Source organism: Panulirus ornatus, chromosome 11, assembly GCF_036320965.1.
Source record: "Panulirus ornatus isolate Po-2019 chromosome 11, ASM3632096v1, whole genome shotgun sequence".
Lineage (NCBI taxonomy): Eukaryota > Metazoa > Arthropoda > Malacostraca > Decapoda > Palinuridae > Panulirus > Panulirus ornatus.
This window is the reverse complement of record NC_092234.1, coordinates 66907172-66922955: the sequence shown is the minus strand read 5'-3', so window position 1 is coordinate 66922955 and position 15784 is coordinate 66907172.

Here is a 15784-nt window from a genome sequence, read left to right as displayed (position 1 = left end):
TATCTCATGATACAGTGTCCGGATGCGTTTAATAAACCTCTTGAAATACTGTTCAATATATCGCTGAAAGAGGATATTGCCAACGGAGTGGAGGACAGAAAAATGTGTCTGTCCTTCTGGAAGATGATCTGGATATTACACGAAACTACAGGACAGTTCCTCTGAGGAAGCGGTGGTCTTTAACACACAGAAGATGACGGGAAAACAAGTGTGGATGATTACTTGTGAATGAGAAATTACAGAGTGACAGACAGCACGGGTCTATGGAAAGATAGTTGTGCATAACAAACGTATAAAAGCTACTACGTGAGAATGAGGTGTAGTTCAGACAAAGGAGAAGGCTGGGTGGATTGTCTATCCAGAGTGTTCGACACAATACTACACAGAGTCTGGTAAAGATGAATTTGCAAGCAGGAATCATGGAAAGACTCCTCCAATGGACAGAAACTTCCCTTCGTCGACAGAAACAAGGGACTCATGTCAAAGGATCCTCCTCCCAATGGGTTGAGGTCAAGTGTGGCGTGCCACAGGGTTTAGTCCCGGGACCACTGCTCTTCTTGGTCGATGGACATGACTTGTTAGAAGGACTGGACACATTCATGAACATGTTTGTGATTGATGCTAAGGTCGTAAGGAAGTAGAGAATAACAAGGACTCCATCAACTTACAAGGGGGCCAACATCATAGTGGGTCTGATATACCTTCAGTACAGGTAAAGTAATGAAGATGGCATCATTATCATCTTGCTGGGAATAAGTTACACTGCAGTGGTTCCCAACCACAGGTAGCGTCCTAAAGCGAGTCTAGTGTGGGGAGGTCCCTCAAAAAGGTGGTGTTGGGTCTTCAGATAATTCCTGAACTACAACTTGACACAATTTTTTGGGACATTCAACGGTTTAACATTACTATACTAATAATCATCGTTCAACTACGTTACTTCTAAACTAGTACACTGATAACTGGCGTCCACGCGACCCTGATCAGACCCTGTGCGTGTCCAGCATTTGTGAGACATCAGCTGAATTACAGAGGTGCCAGTTATTACAATTTTTCTTGTAACTCCCAAGGAATCTATTTTTCTCTCTGTTTTCAGTAGCACTGTCCGATCAACTTACTTAACGGTACTTGTTTACGAAAACAGAACCTGTAGTGATTTACCAATTTACCGCGAATTACCGCGCTGGTGATCCCTGGCAGACTCACTGTTGTCGAGGACGACTGGTTCAGATCACGACACAGAGGCGAAGTGTCGTCTGCCGGGCCGACGTCTCATCTTCGATGATCTACAAACGTGTTGTGCCGCTGAAGATTATCTTTGTGCTATATTTAGAAATTTCTGTTTCTTTTGTTTATCACCTTATTACTATATTTAAGTATGAATGGCCCATTATGGGTACTGCTAAATTCCCTCCCAGTGAAGTTTATAACATCTGTTTGATTGTTATGTGCTGTACGAAGTGCACTTGTTGTATCGTATTGCCAACCATGATTTATACAGGAAAATATTTCCAGCCTTTTCCCGGGATGATGAAACTATTAAGTCTGCTAGAGACAGCAAGGCACAGTTTACCACACCAAGTCTAAGTCTGCTAAAGATAACAAGACACACTTAACCACACAAGTCTGATTTCTTTAAGTTGGGATTTTCTAAACTACGAGATCACTCTGGCTGAGGTTGGCCTCAGTGTCGTTAATACTCGCAAGTTTTAGAAAATGAATTAACGAAGGAAAACAAGCTAAAGTGCCATCTGCACATTGGTCATCCTGATCTCAACGACAAACCGTTGAGTTAGTGGAAGGAAGGAAGAAGTGAACGCGATACGTGTGAGACTTGACGCTCCAACGGATCAAGCAACTGTGTCTATGGGAAAGATGACGAGGCGTCTTCTGAGGTCGCCCTGCAACAAGCCTGATACAAGCGGTGAAGAACCTAGAGGAAATTTCTAATAAACAAGGTTCTATTATAGTAAAAGCTTTTAACATACTGTTATCTGAAGGTGCGCGCGTGTGTGTGTGTGTGTGTGTGTGTGTGTGGGAAAAGGGGGAAGTTCCCTCCAGTAGCTCCGGGCGTGGACTCTCGTAGCCTAAGTTTGCTTGATAGCGCCCAAATCCAATCAGTCGAGAAACCTACTCGCGACGGGAATAGATTTATTTCTTACTGCAGACGAGGATAACGTTAGTACTGATGTGGGTGGTGAGAAGCTTGGTACAAGTGATCACATACAAATTACTTTTCAGGTCAGTTTCAACACTACATGTAATGTTGGTCAACATGACACCCATGAAAAAATTTACCGATTTTAATCTTGCACATTTCAATGGTGTTCGCCTTGCCCGTGAAGGCAAACCTAGAAAGATACTTTTACTGAAAACGACTTAACGTTATCTTGCAAAGCTTCATCAAAATCGTCAAAGTAATAGAGGGAACATGTGTGCCAGTAGGTAGCAGACGATCTATTTCTAAAATAAAGTCAAGGTGGTGAAACGGTGAAAAATTAAAGTGTTCGTTGTCTACGAAAATAGGCCCATTAAACACTCAAAGAGATCAACTACCAACATCATATGAGTAAAGTAATTAGATTTGCGTAGAAAACATGTTATGCATCAATTTAAGGTCAATATGAAACGTATGTTGCTGAAACTATCAACAGTGTTATTTAGACGTTCCATATCTGTCTTCGAAGCAAGTGAGTCATTACCCAGTCAATTGGTCCATCAATTACGGATAACGGCCGCTTCATTCAAGACAACGAAAACGTGAAAAAATTTTAATTGACCTTTTTTGCATCTTTATTCACGATCGAAGACACCTCATGTCCCGAATCTAGTTTGAATGATAAGAGAGGAAAAAGTTCTGCAACAAAATGACAAGAAAACTGTAGACATAACATAAACAATAATCGAAGAGAAAAATAAAACATCTGACCCTGACATGTTTAACCAAAGACAATGAAAGATGTAGAAAATGAAATAATGAAGCCCTTGTCTATTCCTCAATAAGTCACTTGCTATTGGAAATGCTTCTAGATGAATGGAAGTTTACTCGTGTAACACCGATGGTCAAAAGAGGCAATAAGTCGCTGCCCGGAATTCGTCGTCCTATTAACGTAACGTCTGTAGCTGGAAAACTTATGGAAATGATCATTCGAAAGAGATTTTCACACTGTTCAGAAGACCACCACTTAGTCTTCGTCGATTTTTCATGTATGTGCTTGACTTCGTTTGTATGTATGTACGTGTGATGAAAGTAGAGCAGTTGATTACCTAAATGTTCAAAGACATTCGATAAGGTTCTGCATCAAAGGTTACTAGCAAAAATTGGATCACATAGTATTGATGGAGTTGTACTTTGGTGGATAGAAAATTGGTTGACTGTTCGTAAACAGAGTTGCGAGCACTGAGGAAGCCTCATAATGGTTAGATGTAACAAGTGGTGTGCCATAAGGATTAGTCTTGGGACCGGTGTTTTGAAATGGTTTGGGCACATGGAGAGAATGAGTGAGGAAAGATTGACCAAGAGGATATATGTGTCGGAGGTGGAGGGAACGAGGAGAAGTGGAGACCAAATTGGAGGTGGAAAGATGGAGTGAAAAAGAATTTGAGTGATCGGTGCCTGAACATGCAGGAGGGTGAAAGGCGGGCAAGGAATAGAGTGAATTGGATCGATGTGGTATGCCGGGGTCGACGTACTGTCAATGGATTGAATCAGGGCATGTGAAGCGTCTGGGGTAAACCATGGAAAGTTCTTGATCTAACAAGCTACTTACGGCTTAATTCATATTGTGTATCTTATAGTTATGGAAACAAACTCGTGGTCAAACGTTTTGCCTGGAATGAGAAGTACTTTTTCTCAACAGGATTTTTTATTTACGGAATGATTCATCAATTAAGGTGGTGGAAAGAGCAGTACTATACATGAGATAAAGCATAGACTTGAAATATTCCGCTTCTAATCAACAACTCAAAGTATTTTCGCCTCATTAGTCACATTGACAGTTTGCAGGTTATCATCTTTGAATTGTCTGCGTGTCCTCAAACTTTCACAACACTAATCTGAGTTTCTGACACATTCCACCATTACAAACAATCTCGAAAGGACCTAGCAGTTTGTTGCTGTTTAAATTCCTTTGTATAACTTGTCAAACCAGCTGCACTAACCATGGTTAGGACTGTTTGTGCAGATGGAATTGCCAAAATGATTGAATTGGTCCAACTTTCAGACCGACAGCACCTCACAAGATATTCTCGAACCAGTTGTTGGTGGTCTGAAACAGGCACGATGGCTTTCAGTACATATTGGTAACTGTAGATATTGAGTCAATCCTCGAATTTATGGTATTTGTGCACTACAAAACAAACAATGACATTGTGGAAGAATCTTTTGTTTTGTAAGACACTGAGGACCACCATAACCGGCCAAAATATATTGGAAATGGTCACTGGTTTTTAGAAGTAACAGAATCGTCATCGGGCAAATTGCTCTGCTGTTTTACCTGAAGGAACTCCAGCCATGATGGGAAGTAGAATAAGATTTTGTTAGCGAGTAAGAGATCAACTCTGATGCTGTCGTCATTCACCGCTTCCTTCATCGTGAGAATCTGGTGACGCAAGAGCATCGGCAGAGCTTCCCTCAGTTCTACTGGACGCTGTTCATAGTGTCAACCTCAGGTCAAAGTTATTGTATTCTCGACTGTCCTGGGTCATGTGTGTGGAGATATGGGATCCGAGTATCAGCACTTGCTCTGTCACTCACAAATCCAATGGTTGTCTTGTGGTAAAAATCCATTCCTGCGTCATGTTGCTGAAGATGGATACTGAAGTCTTTTAGAAAGAAAGAAGAGTCACCACTCAGCTGACAGTTTCAAGGATGATATTTGGCCGAGAAAACTGGCTTAATTGAATGGTATTTTCAAGCACTGAGGAATGTGAGGTCCTCATACGAAAAACTCCGACTTCGACAGACAACTGAATATCTTCGTACAAAAGAAGCTCACAGCGGCAGAAGCTACAAGAAACATAACACACAAAACATATTACTGCAACAGATGTCAACATCGTACAAGACAGATGAATGTGCACATCGAGACATCGTCAGCAAAATCGTCAACTACACAATACAAGACAACAAAGTCAAGTTAGTTAATTACTACAGAACAACAACAAAAAAATCATCATGCGCAACCAGCGGTACATGAAAAAAGACACATTACAAGAATCCAACGTAGTTAATGAACTCAAATGTCAACAAGGAGACTGTGAACTCCTTACTAACATGACCTACGTGGGAATCACAACCTGTACACGATTCCGAAGACTGACCCTACCTACACTTACAAGCAGGTTCCATTAAACAACACGTCACCAAGAACCACAAGCTGCCCTCACACGAGAGACGATTGTATAATCAACGAGTAAATTACGCCATGAACAAGACGCAAGACGCCAATACATCGCCGAAGCATTAATCATCAAGAAACAACAACCAAACTCAACAACCAGAACACAGGCCAAGACAGAATACTCCAGCCACACGTCCCAGCATCGCGTTACAACCAATACGTTCGCAGCCCTACACCCTTCCACCTCCTCCTTGGTTTCCCCCTTTACCTTACTCCCTCAACTTTGCATATCCTCTTAGTCATCCTCTTCGCACTCATCCTCTCTATATGTCCAAAGCATTTCAACACACTCTCTTCTACCCATACGTACTCCTTTTACTAACACACCTGTCTTACCAGATCACCCAACTCACACCACATACCGTCTTCAAATATTTGATTTCCAACATATTCTCCTCTTCATGCCTCGTCATCTATGGTCCAGGCCTTGCATCGATGCAACATAGAGGTGACTTTATACATCAAACATACCCATCTTTGTCCTCACAGATATTAACTTTACATATTCATAGCTAATTAAAACACTCCAATTTCTCTACATTCTCTCCTTTCAAACTCACAACCAAAAAAAAATCTGTAATATTTTTTTCATTTTCTTTGCAACATGCTATTCCATATTTTCAGATGTCTCGTCTTCACCAGTAAGCGACACTGATCGTGTCATTTCAAATAACTTTCTATTACTCAGAGTGGAATTAAAAGCTTCTACATTCTTCACGCTCCTGCTATCACGTCTCTTGAACCATCCTCCCATTGTGATTTGCTTTTCTCTGTTCTACAGTTATCATTTGGGTCATGTCTTTGGGGAACTGCCTGCGTGTGAACCAGTTCCTACGACTTGGACGTGAAGCATGCATCTAGCTGCAGCTTCCCATAGTTTCTATGTGGATGCTGATCACACGAGCACTGACCATTACAATACATACTCTCTTCAAACAGCGAAACTGTAGAATCTTTCTTTCGTCTCTTTCGCCTCCTGAAACCCTTCCATGTATACGCGACTGGTCTACAAACATCTAAGGATCACAATTCACTCCTTGGTACATTTTATTTCAAGCCCACATTCAAGATCTTTCATAACAGATGGATATGACTAGCTAAGGCATTTTTATCCCTTTTTTTGTCTATACCGAGTCTACCCCTGTTGAAAAAAATTATATCAAAAATTATATACTTACCTACAGTTAATAACTACGTAAACAGAGGCAATTACCATATAAACATCAACAACTACCATGTCAACATCAACAACTACTATGTAAACTTCAACAGATACTGTGAAAACATCATCAACTACCAAGTAAACATCAACAAATACTATGTATACATCAACAAATACAATGTAAACATCATCAACTACTATGTAAACATCAACAAATAATATGAAAACATCAACAAATACTATGAAGACATCATCAACTACTATGTAAACATCAACAACTATTATGTAAACATCATCAAATACTATGTAAACATCATCAAATACTATGTAAACATCAACAAATACTATGTAAACATCAACAAATATTATGTAAACATATCAAATACTATGTAAACATCAACAAATACTATGTAAACATCAACAAATACTATGAAAACATCACCAACTACTATGCATGTAAATATCAACAAATACTATGAAAACATCATCAAATACCAAGTAAACATCAACAAATACAATGTAAACATCAATAAGAACTTTGTAAACATCATCAACTACTATGTAAACATCAACAAATACTATGTAAACATCAACAAACATCATCAACTACTATGTAAACATCAATAACTACTATATAGACATCAAAAAATACTATGCAAACATCAAAAAATACTATGTAAACATCATCAACTACCATGTTAACATCAACAAATACTATGTAAACATCAACAAATACCATGAAGACATCATCAACTACTATGTTAACATCAACAAATACTAAGTTAATATCAACAAATACTATGTAAACATCAACAAATACTATGTAAACATCATCAACTACCACGTAAACATCAACAACTACTATGTAAACATTAACACCTACTATGTAAAATCAACAAATGCTATGTAAACATCATCTACTATGTAAACATCAACTACTATGTAAACATCAACTACTATGTAAACATCAACTAACATGTATACATCAACAACTAAAAAATATACATCAACAACTACTATATAAACATCAACAATTATTAAGTAATCATCAACAAATACTATGCAGACATCAACAACTGTAAAATAAACATCCACAGCTATAAAATAAACATCATCAGCTACCAATGTAAACATCAACACCTACAAAATATACATTAACCACTACCATGCAAACATCAACAACTACAAAATAAACATCAACAACTACCATGTAAACATCAACAACTGCAAAATAAACATCAACAACTACCATGTAAACATCAACAACTGCAAAATAAACATCAACAACTACCATGTAAACATCAACAGCGAAGCCATCACGTGTCAGAGGCATATCTGTAAACGCGTCAATTTAGCTTCACCGTTAACAGTGAAAATCCTTGGAGGTACACCCGTGCTAGCTGACTGGACCTCAGATCGCTCTGAACCTTGCCAGGAAACGTTAACTTCAACCCAGACTCCTGATTAGAAAAGTTGGCTACACTGGGAGCCCTGGGAGCTGGGGAGTTTGACCTGTGTAGTGCCTAGAAGCTGGGGAAAGGTGCCACCTCTGGCTCCTCTCCTAGCCTGGCACTCCTAGCCTAGTCCTCTTTAGGCGGCACTACTCTCTCGCGCTGGAAACCAAAGCTAGTCGTCTATTTCTGTCGCTTGTATTTGTATATCATAAAGCAAACAATATACATATATATATATATATATATATATATATATATATATATATATATATATATATATATATATATATATATATATATATATGTGTGTGTGTGTGTGTGTGTGTGTGTGTGTGTGTGTGTGTGTGTGTGTGATTTTGTTTGTAATTAACTTACTGGCTATCACACATTTGCGCTGTACGGGGAGGGAGTTCCACACTCGTAGGACCCCATCATGAGACTATTGAACAGGAGTTTCACTTAATGCCATTATCCAAATAGTTACTGAATCAATCTTTAATTGGGACAGACTTAGCGATGTCACACACACAGACAGGAAAATGTTTTTTCAACCACTTATAATAAAGGACTTGCATTCGTTCATTATTTTTACAAAACATTGTCATCAGCTATTTCATTTCTAATTACGATTATATATTCAAAGTTTTTACTCTGATTAAATATATTATCTTTATGAAGCTCCTGCAACGCTAAGGAAGCTGGCTACGTAGTGACCATACATGATTAAGCGATGTGTTGGTGTGTGTGCTTCTGCGTACAGAGACTGCAGGGTAGTAAGAGCTGGGTGTCTTCTTTATAGCAGTTGCATCGAGGGTATGAAGGGTCATGAGGTATGCTGAAAAGGTGTTAGTAGTGTTGTAGTGATGGATGATGTCCAAAGCTTTGACGAGAGAGTATGACTCGTGTTTGTCTGGGGAGTGTGGTTTCCGATGGGTCTGTGTCTGGTGGTTTGGAATGCAAAACTGAGTTGGGAGGTCGGTTATTTAGTGCTTGTCGGGTTAATCCGGTGTGCAAGTGCTTTGTCATTGTTATTTGTTTAGGGTGCGGGGGTCAGGGAGTAGAGGTTACTGAAATGTGAAGCAAGGGTAAGCTTTTCATTGCTGGTTGAGATAGCAAAAGAGGGCGTTTTGAAATGGTTCAGTCACATAGAGAGAATGAGTGAGGAAAAATTGACAAAGAGGATATATGTGTCGGAGATGGAGGGAACGAGAAGTAGGAGACCAAATTGGAGGTGGAAAGATGGAGTGAAAAAGATTTTGAGCGATCGGGGCCTGAACATGCAGGAGGGTGAAAGGCGTGCAAGGAATAGAGTGAATTGGAACGATGTGGTATACCGGGGTCGACGTGCTGTCAATGGATTAAACCAGGGCATGTGAAGTGTCTGGGGTAAACCATGGAAAGTTCTGTGGGGCCTGGATGTGGAAAGGGAGCTGTGGGTTCGTTGCATTATATATGACAGCTAGAGAATGAGTGTGAACGAATGTGGCCTTTTTTGTCTTTTCCTAGCGCTACCTCGCGCACATGCGGGGGGAAGGGGTTGTCATTTCATGTGTGGTGGGGTGGTGATGGGATTGAATAAGGGCAGACAGTATTAATTATGTACATGTGTATACATGTATATGTCTGTGTTTGTATATATATGTAAACGTTGAGATGAATAGGTATGTATATGTGCGTGTGTGGACGTGTATGTATATACATGTGTATGTGGGTGGGTTGGGCCATTCTTTCGTCTGTTTTTTTGCTCTACCTCGCTAACGCGGGAGACAGCGACAAAGTCTAATAAAAAATTATATATATATATATATATATATGTATATATATATATATATATATATATATATATATATATATATATATATATATATATATATATATATATATATATATATATACATCATACAAACCTCCAATACCCAGGATCGAACCCGGGATCCCTGTGCTATCTGCTGGCTGCGTAAGCCTGATGGGAAATGACCGGTATAGACCCCGTTGCTCACCAACGTGAGACGAGAGGTATTCGAGTACATAGTATTCGAATAGTCATTTCCCTATTAGGGGCGATCATAGCCTATCGGTAGCGCTCTCGCCTGTTGCACAGGGGTCCCGGGTTCGATCCAGGCTGTTGGAGGTTAGTATGTTCTATGAAGGTGCGCGTTCATATGCACTTTGTTCATATATGATATATATACACATTATTGATATATCTATTCATTTATGATGTACATCTGTATGACATGTATGGTAAGGGTTCTAGGTTAATGGCAACTACTACCCTATATCCATTATACCCAACACCATACATACATAAATACATACATACCCAATGCCTTCGCCACACTATACATATGGTTACCATAACAACACGTCACTCCAACCTCCAGTGCAAATCACACACTGCCAGCGACTATTTTGTCGCATATTCAAAACACATCATGAGTTTATTTAGTCAGCATGGGAACCCCCTGGCAAAAGGTATGATCATTCCAGCGTTCATTAACGAACTAATGGAAATCGTCAGCTTTGATCTGGAACACACACAACCCGCACATCCCCTCTGCTACACTGGGGTACATCCAGTCCATCCAGTTCTTCCTCATTAACATACGTCCACCTGTGTGTGGGGGGCTATGCAGGAACCCACACCCACGGATTCAGTTCCCAGAAACCTTAAAGACGGGGTTGGGGTGGCGCCACGACACTGACTTCAGTTATAAACGTAATTAGCTCTCAGTGTGACCTACTTCTCTTTCAGTTCTGAATACGATATATGCAAATACATACAACGTTGCTGAGGATACGTTGTCATAAACACATAAGTGTTCACACATTTGTATTGTCCCTGGTCTGTACCTGGCGAATCCAAGCGCCCGTGGAAACACAGAGCAGCATTTCAGTCAGGCTAAGCATGTGTTGTGGTTGGCACTACGAAGGTCCACCAGCCCTTGGCAAGCCTTGACGCCGGTTCCTAACACGTCCAAAACCCACTAAATGCGTCCACTGAGCCACGGTCACCGTGTCACACATACCTACCTGTCTGGGACATATCAACGAGTCGCATCCGCTATGACGACTTCAAGTCAACATGCACATAATGTTATACAGGTCAAGCCACAAGGAAACAGATCATACGTGCTTCGTATTTTCCATTTCCTCGTGGTACGACCTACACCCAATGTATCCTCGCTACTTGTGCACTTCTTGCACGGAAGAATATGTATACAGAGTGGCTATTGGTAGGTCGAATGTCTATTATTTATCTACTGGATAGAAAAAGCGACCATGTGGAGGTATGTGGGTCAGACACATAAACTCTGAGGATAATATTCTTCGCTATGATAGTATCGTTGTGTCCCCTGACCATCATATTACTTCATGAATGTATGAGAAAACCAGATCTCTCATTTATGATTCTCTGAAACCAAATTATTCATAAAGATATTATTCATAAAGACTGTAAACTATCTTTGTCAGTGATTGACATCAACGACATGTTTCACAATATCTGCGGACGTACACGACATTTCACAATATCTACTGACTTCTACATGTCGCACAGTATCTACCTATATACACTATATGTTGCACAATATATGCTGATATACACATGTTGCACAATATATGCTGATATACACATGTTGCACAATATATGCTGATATACACATGTTGCACAATATATGCTGATATACACATGTTGCAAAATATATGCTGATATACACATATTGCACAATACATGCTGATATACACATGTTGCACAATATATGCTGATATACACATATTTCACAATTTTTGCACAATGTTTTGCACATCAGTCCGAAGTAGCTAATATGACTTGAGAACTTTACTTAGAAATGATTCACTTAAAATGTTTATGTAGTTTCTATATCTTTCATAAGACTACGCTTCCAGTTACTTTCTTAAACACAGATCACTGTATCATGATAGGATATGACACATTTCATGTTGGTCACGTCAGAGTTAAGAGATCCATGCGAATCTAACAGAGAAATGAACGTAATGAAGATTTTCTGTTCCAGAAATAAACTAGTTTTGCTAAAAAAAAAAAAAAAAAGGGGGGGAATAAATCAGACCTTTAATATACGGAGAATAATCATACACATCATATAAATCACTCATAATGAATTTCGATAAACAGATAGAACATCACACATTAAAATTCATGTTATATATGTATATATGTATATATATATATATATATATATATATATATATATATATATATATATATATATATATATATATATATATTTTTATATTTTTTATTATACTTTGTCGCTGTCTCCCGCGTTTGCGAGGTAGCGCAAGGAAACAGACGAAAGAAATGGCCCAACCCACCCCCCATACACATGTATATACATACGTCCACACACGCAAATATACATACCTACACAGCTTTCCATGGTTTACCCCAGACGCTTCACATGCCCTGATTCAATCCACTGACAACACGTCAAACCCGGTATAACACATCGCTCCAATTCACTCTATTCCTTGCCCTCCTTTCACCCTCCTGCATGTTCAGGCCCCGATCACACAAAATCTTTTTCACTCCATCTTTCCACCTCCAATTTGGTCTCCCTCTTCTCCTCGTTCCCTCCACCTCCGACACATATATCCTCTTGGTCAATCTTTCCTCACTCATTCTCTCCATGTGCCCAAACCACTTCAAAACACCCTCTTCTGCTCTCTCAACCACGCTCTTTTTATTTCCACACATCTCTCTTACCCTTACGTTACTCACTCGATCAAACCACCTCACACCACACATTGTCCTCAAACATCTCATTTCCAGCACATCCATCCTCCTGCGCACAACTCTATCCATAGCCCACGCCTCACAACCATACAACATTGTTGGAACCACTATTCCTTCAAACATACCCATTTTTGCTTTCCGAGATAATGTTCTCGACTTCCACACATTCTTCAAGGCCCCCAGAATTTTCGCCCCCTCCCCCACCCTATGATCCACTTCCGCTTCCATGGTTCCATCCGCTGCCAGATCCACTCCCAGATATCTAAAACACTTCACTTCCTCCAGTTTTTCTCCATTCAAACTCACCTCCCAATTTACTTGACCCTCAACCCTACTGTACCTAATAACCTTGCTCTTATTCACATTTACTCTTAACTTTCTTCTTCCACACACTTTACCAAACTCAGTCACCAGCTTCTGCAGTTTCTCACATGAATCAGCCACCAGCGCTGTATCATCAGCGAACAACAACTGACTCACTTCCCAAGCTCTCTCATCCCCAACAGACTTCATACTTGCCCCTCTTTCCAAAACTCTTGCATTTACCTCCTTAACAACCCCATCCATAAACAAATTAAACAACCATGGAGACATCACACACCCCTGCCGCAAACCTACATTCACTGAGAACCAATCACTTTCCTCTCTTCCTACATATATATATATATATATATATGTATATATATATATATATATATATATATATATATATATATATATATATATATATATATATAAATATATATATATATATATATATATATATATATATATATATATATATATATATATATATATATATATATATATATATATATATATATATATATGTATATATACATATATATATATATATATATATATATATATATATATATATATATATATATATATATATATATATATATATATATATATATATATATATATATATATATGTATATATACATATATATATATATATATATATATATATATATATATATATATATATATATATATATATATATATATATATATATATATATATATGGGAGCGGGTGGCTGGAAATCCTCCCCTCTCGTTTTTTTTTCTTTAATTTTCCAAAAGAAGGAACAGAGAAGGGGGCCAGGTGAGGATATTCCCTCAAAGGCCCAGTCCTCTGTTCTCAACGCTACCTCGCTGACGCGGGAAATAGCGAATAGTTTGAAAGAAAAAGAAATATATATATATATATATATATATATATATATATATATATATATATATATATATATATATATATATATAAATATATATATATATATATATATATATATATATATATATATATATATATATATATATATATATATATATATATATAGAGGATGTGTGGATCAGGTGTTTGCTTTGAAGAATGTATGTGAGAAATACTTAGAAAAACAAATGGATTTGTATGTAGCATTTATGGATCTGGAGAAGGCATATGATAGAGTTGATAGAGATGCTCTGTGGAAGGTATTAAGAATATATGGTGTGGGAGGCAAGTTGGTAGAAGCAGTGAAAAGTTTTTATCGAGGATGTAAGGCATGTATACGCGTAGGAAGAGAGGAAAGTGATTGGTTCTCAGTGAATGTAGGTTTGCGGCAGGGGTGTGTGATGTCTCCATGGTTGTTTAATTTGTTTATGGATGGGGTTGTTAGGGAGGTGAATGCAAGAGTTTTGGAAAGAGGGGCAAGTATGCAGTCTGTTGGGGATGAGAGAGCTTGGTAAGTGAGTCAGTTGTTGTTCGCTGATGATACAGCGCTGGTGGCTGATTCATGTGAGAAACTGCAGAAGCTGGTGACTGAGTTTGGTAAAGTGTGTGAAAGAAGAAAGTTAAGAGTAAATGTGAATAAGAGCAAGGTTATTAGGTACAGTAGGGTTGAGGGTCAAGTCAATTGGGAGGTGAGTTTGAATGGAGAAAAACTGGAGGAAGTGAAGTGTTTTAGATATCTGGGAGTGGATCTGGCAGCGGATTTAACCATGGAAGCGGAAGTGGATCATAGGGTGGGGGAGGGGGCGAAATTTCTGGGAGCCTTGAAGAATGTGTGGAAGTCGAGAACATTATCTCGGAAAGCAAAAATGGGTATGTTTGAAGGAATAGTGGTTCCAACAATGTTGTATGGTTGCGAGGCGTGGGCTATGGATAGAGTTGTGCGCAGGAGGATGGATGTGCTGGAAATGAGATGTTTGAGGACAATATGTGGTGTGAGGTGGTTTGATCGAGTAAATAACGTAAGGGTAAGAGAGATGTGTGGAAATAAAAAGAGCGTGGTTGAGGGAGCAGAAGAGGGTGTTTTGAAATGGTTTGGGCACATGGAGAGAATGAGTGAGGAAAGATTGACCAAGAGAATATATGTGTCGGAGGTGGAGGGAACGAGGAGAAGAGGGAGACCAAATTGGAGGTGGAAAGATGAAGTGAAAAAGATTTTGTGTGATCGAGGCCTGAACATGCAGGAGGGTGAAAGGAGGGCAAGGAATAGAGTGATTTGGAGCGATGTGGTATACCGGGGTTGACGTGCTGTCAGTGGATTGAATCAAGGCATGTGAAGCGTCTGGGGTAAACCATGGAAAGCTGTGTAGGTATGTATATTTGCGTGTGTGGACGTATGTATATACATATGTATGGGGGTGGGTTGGGCCATTTCTTTCGTCTGTTTCCTTGCGCTACCTCGCAAACGCGGGAGACAGCGACAAAGCAAAAAAAAAAAGAAAAAAAAAAAAATATATATATATATATATATATATATATATATATATATATTATACTTTGTCGCTGTCTCCCGCGTTAGCGAGGTAGCGCAAGGAAACAGACGAAAGAATGGCCCAGCCCACCCACATAAAAATGTACATACATACACATCCACACGCGTACATAAACATACCTATACATTTTAACATATACATATATGTACATACAAAGACATATACATATATACACACGTACATAATTCATACTTGCTGCCTTTATTCATTCCCGTCGCCACC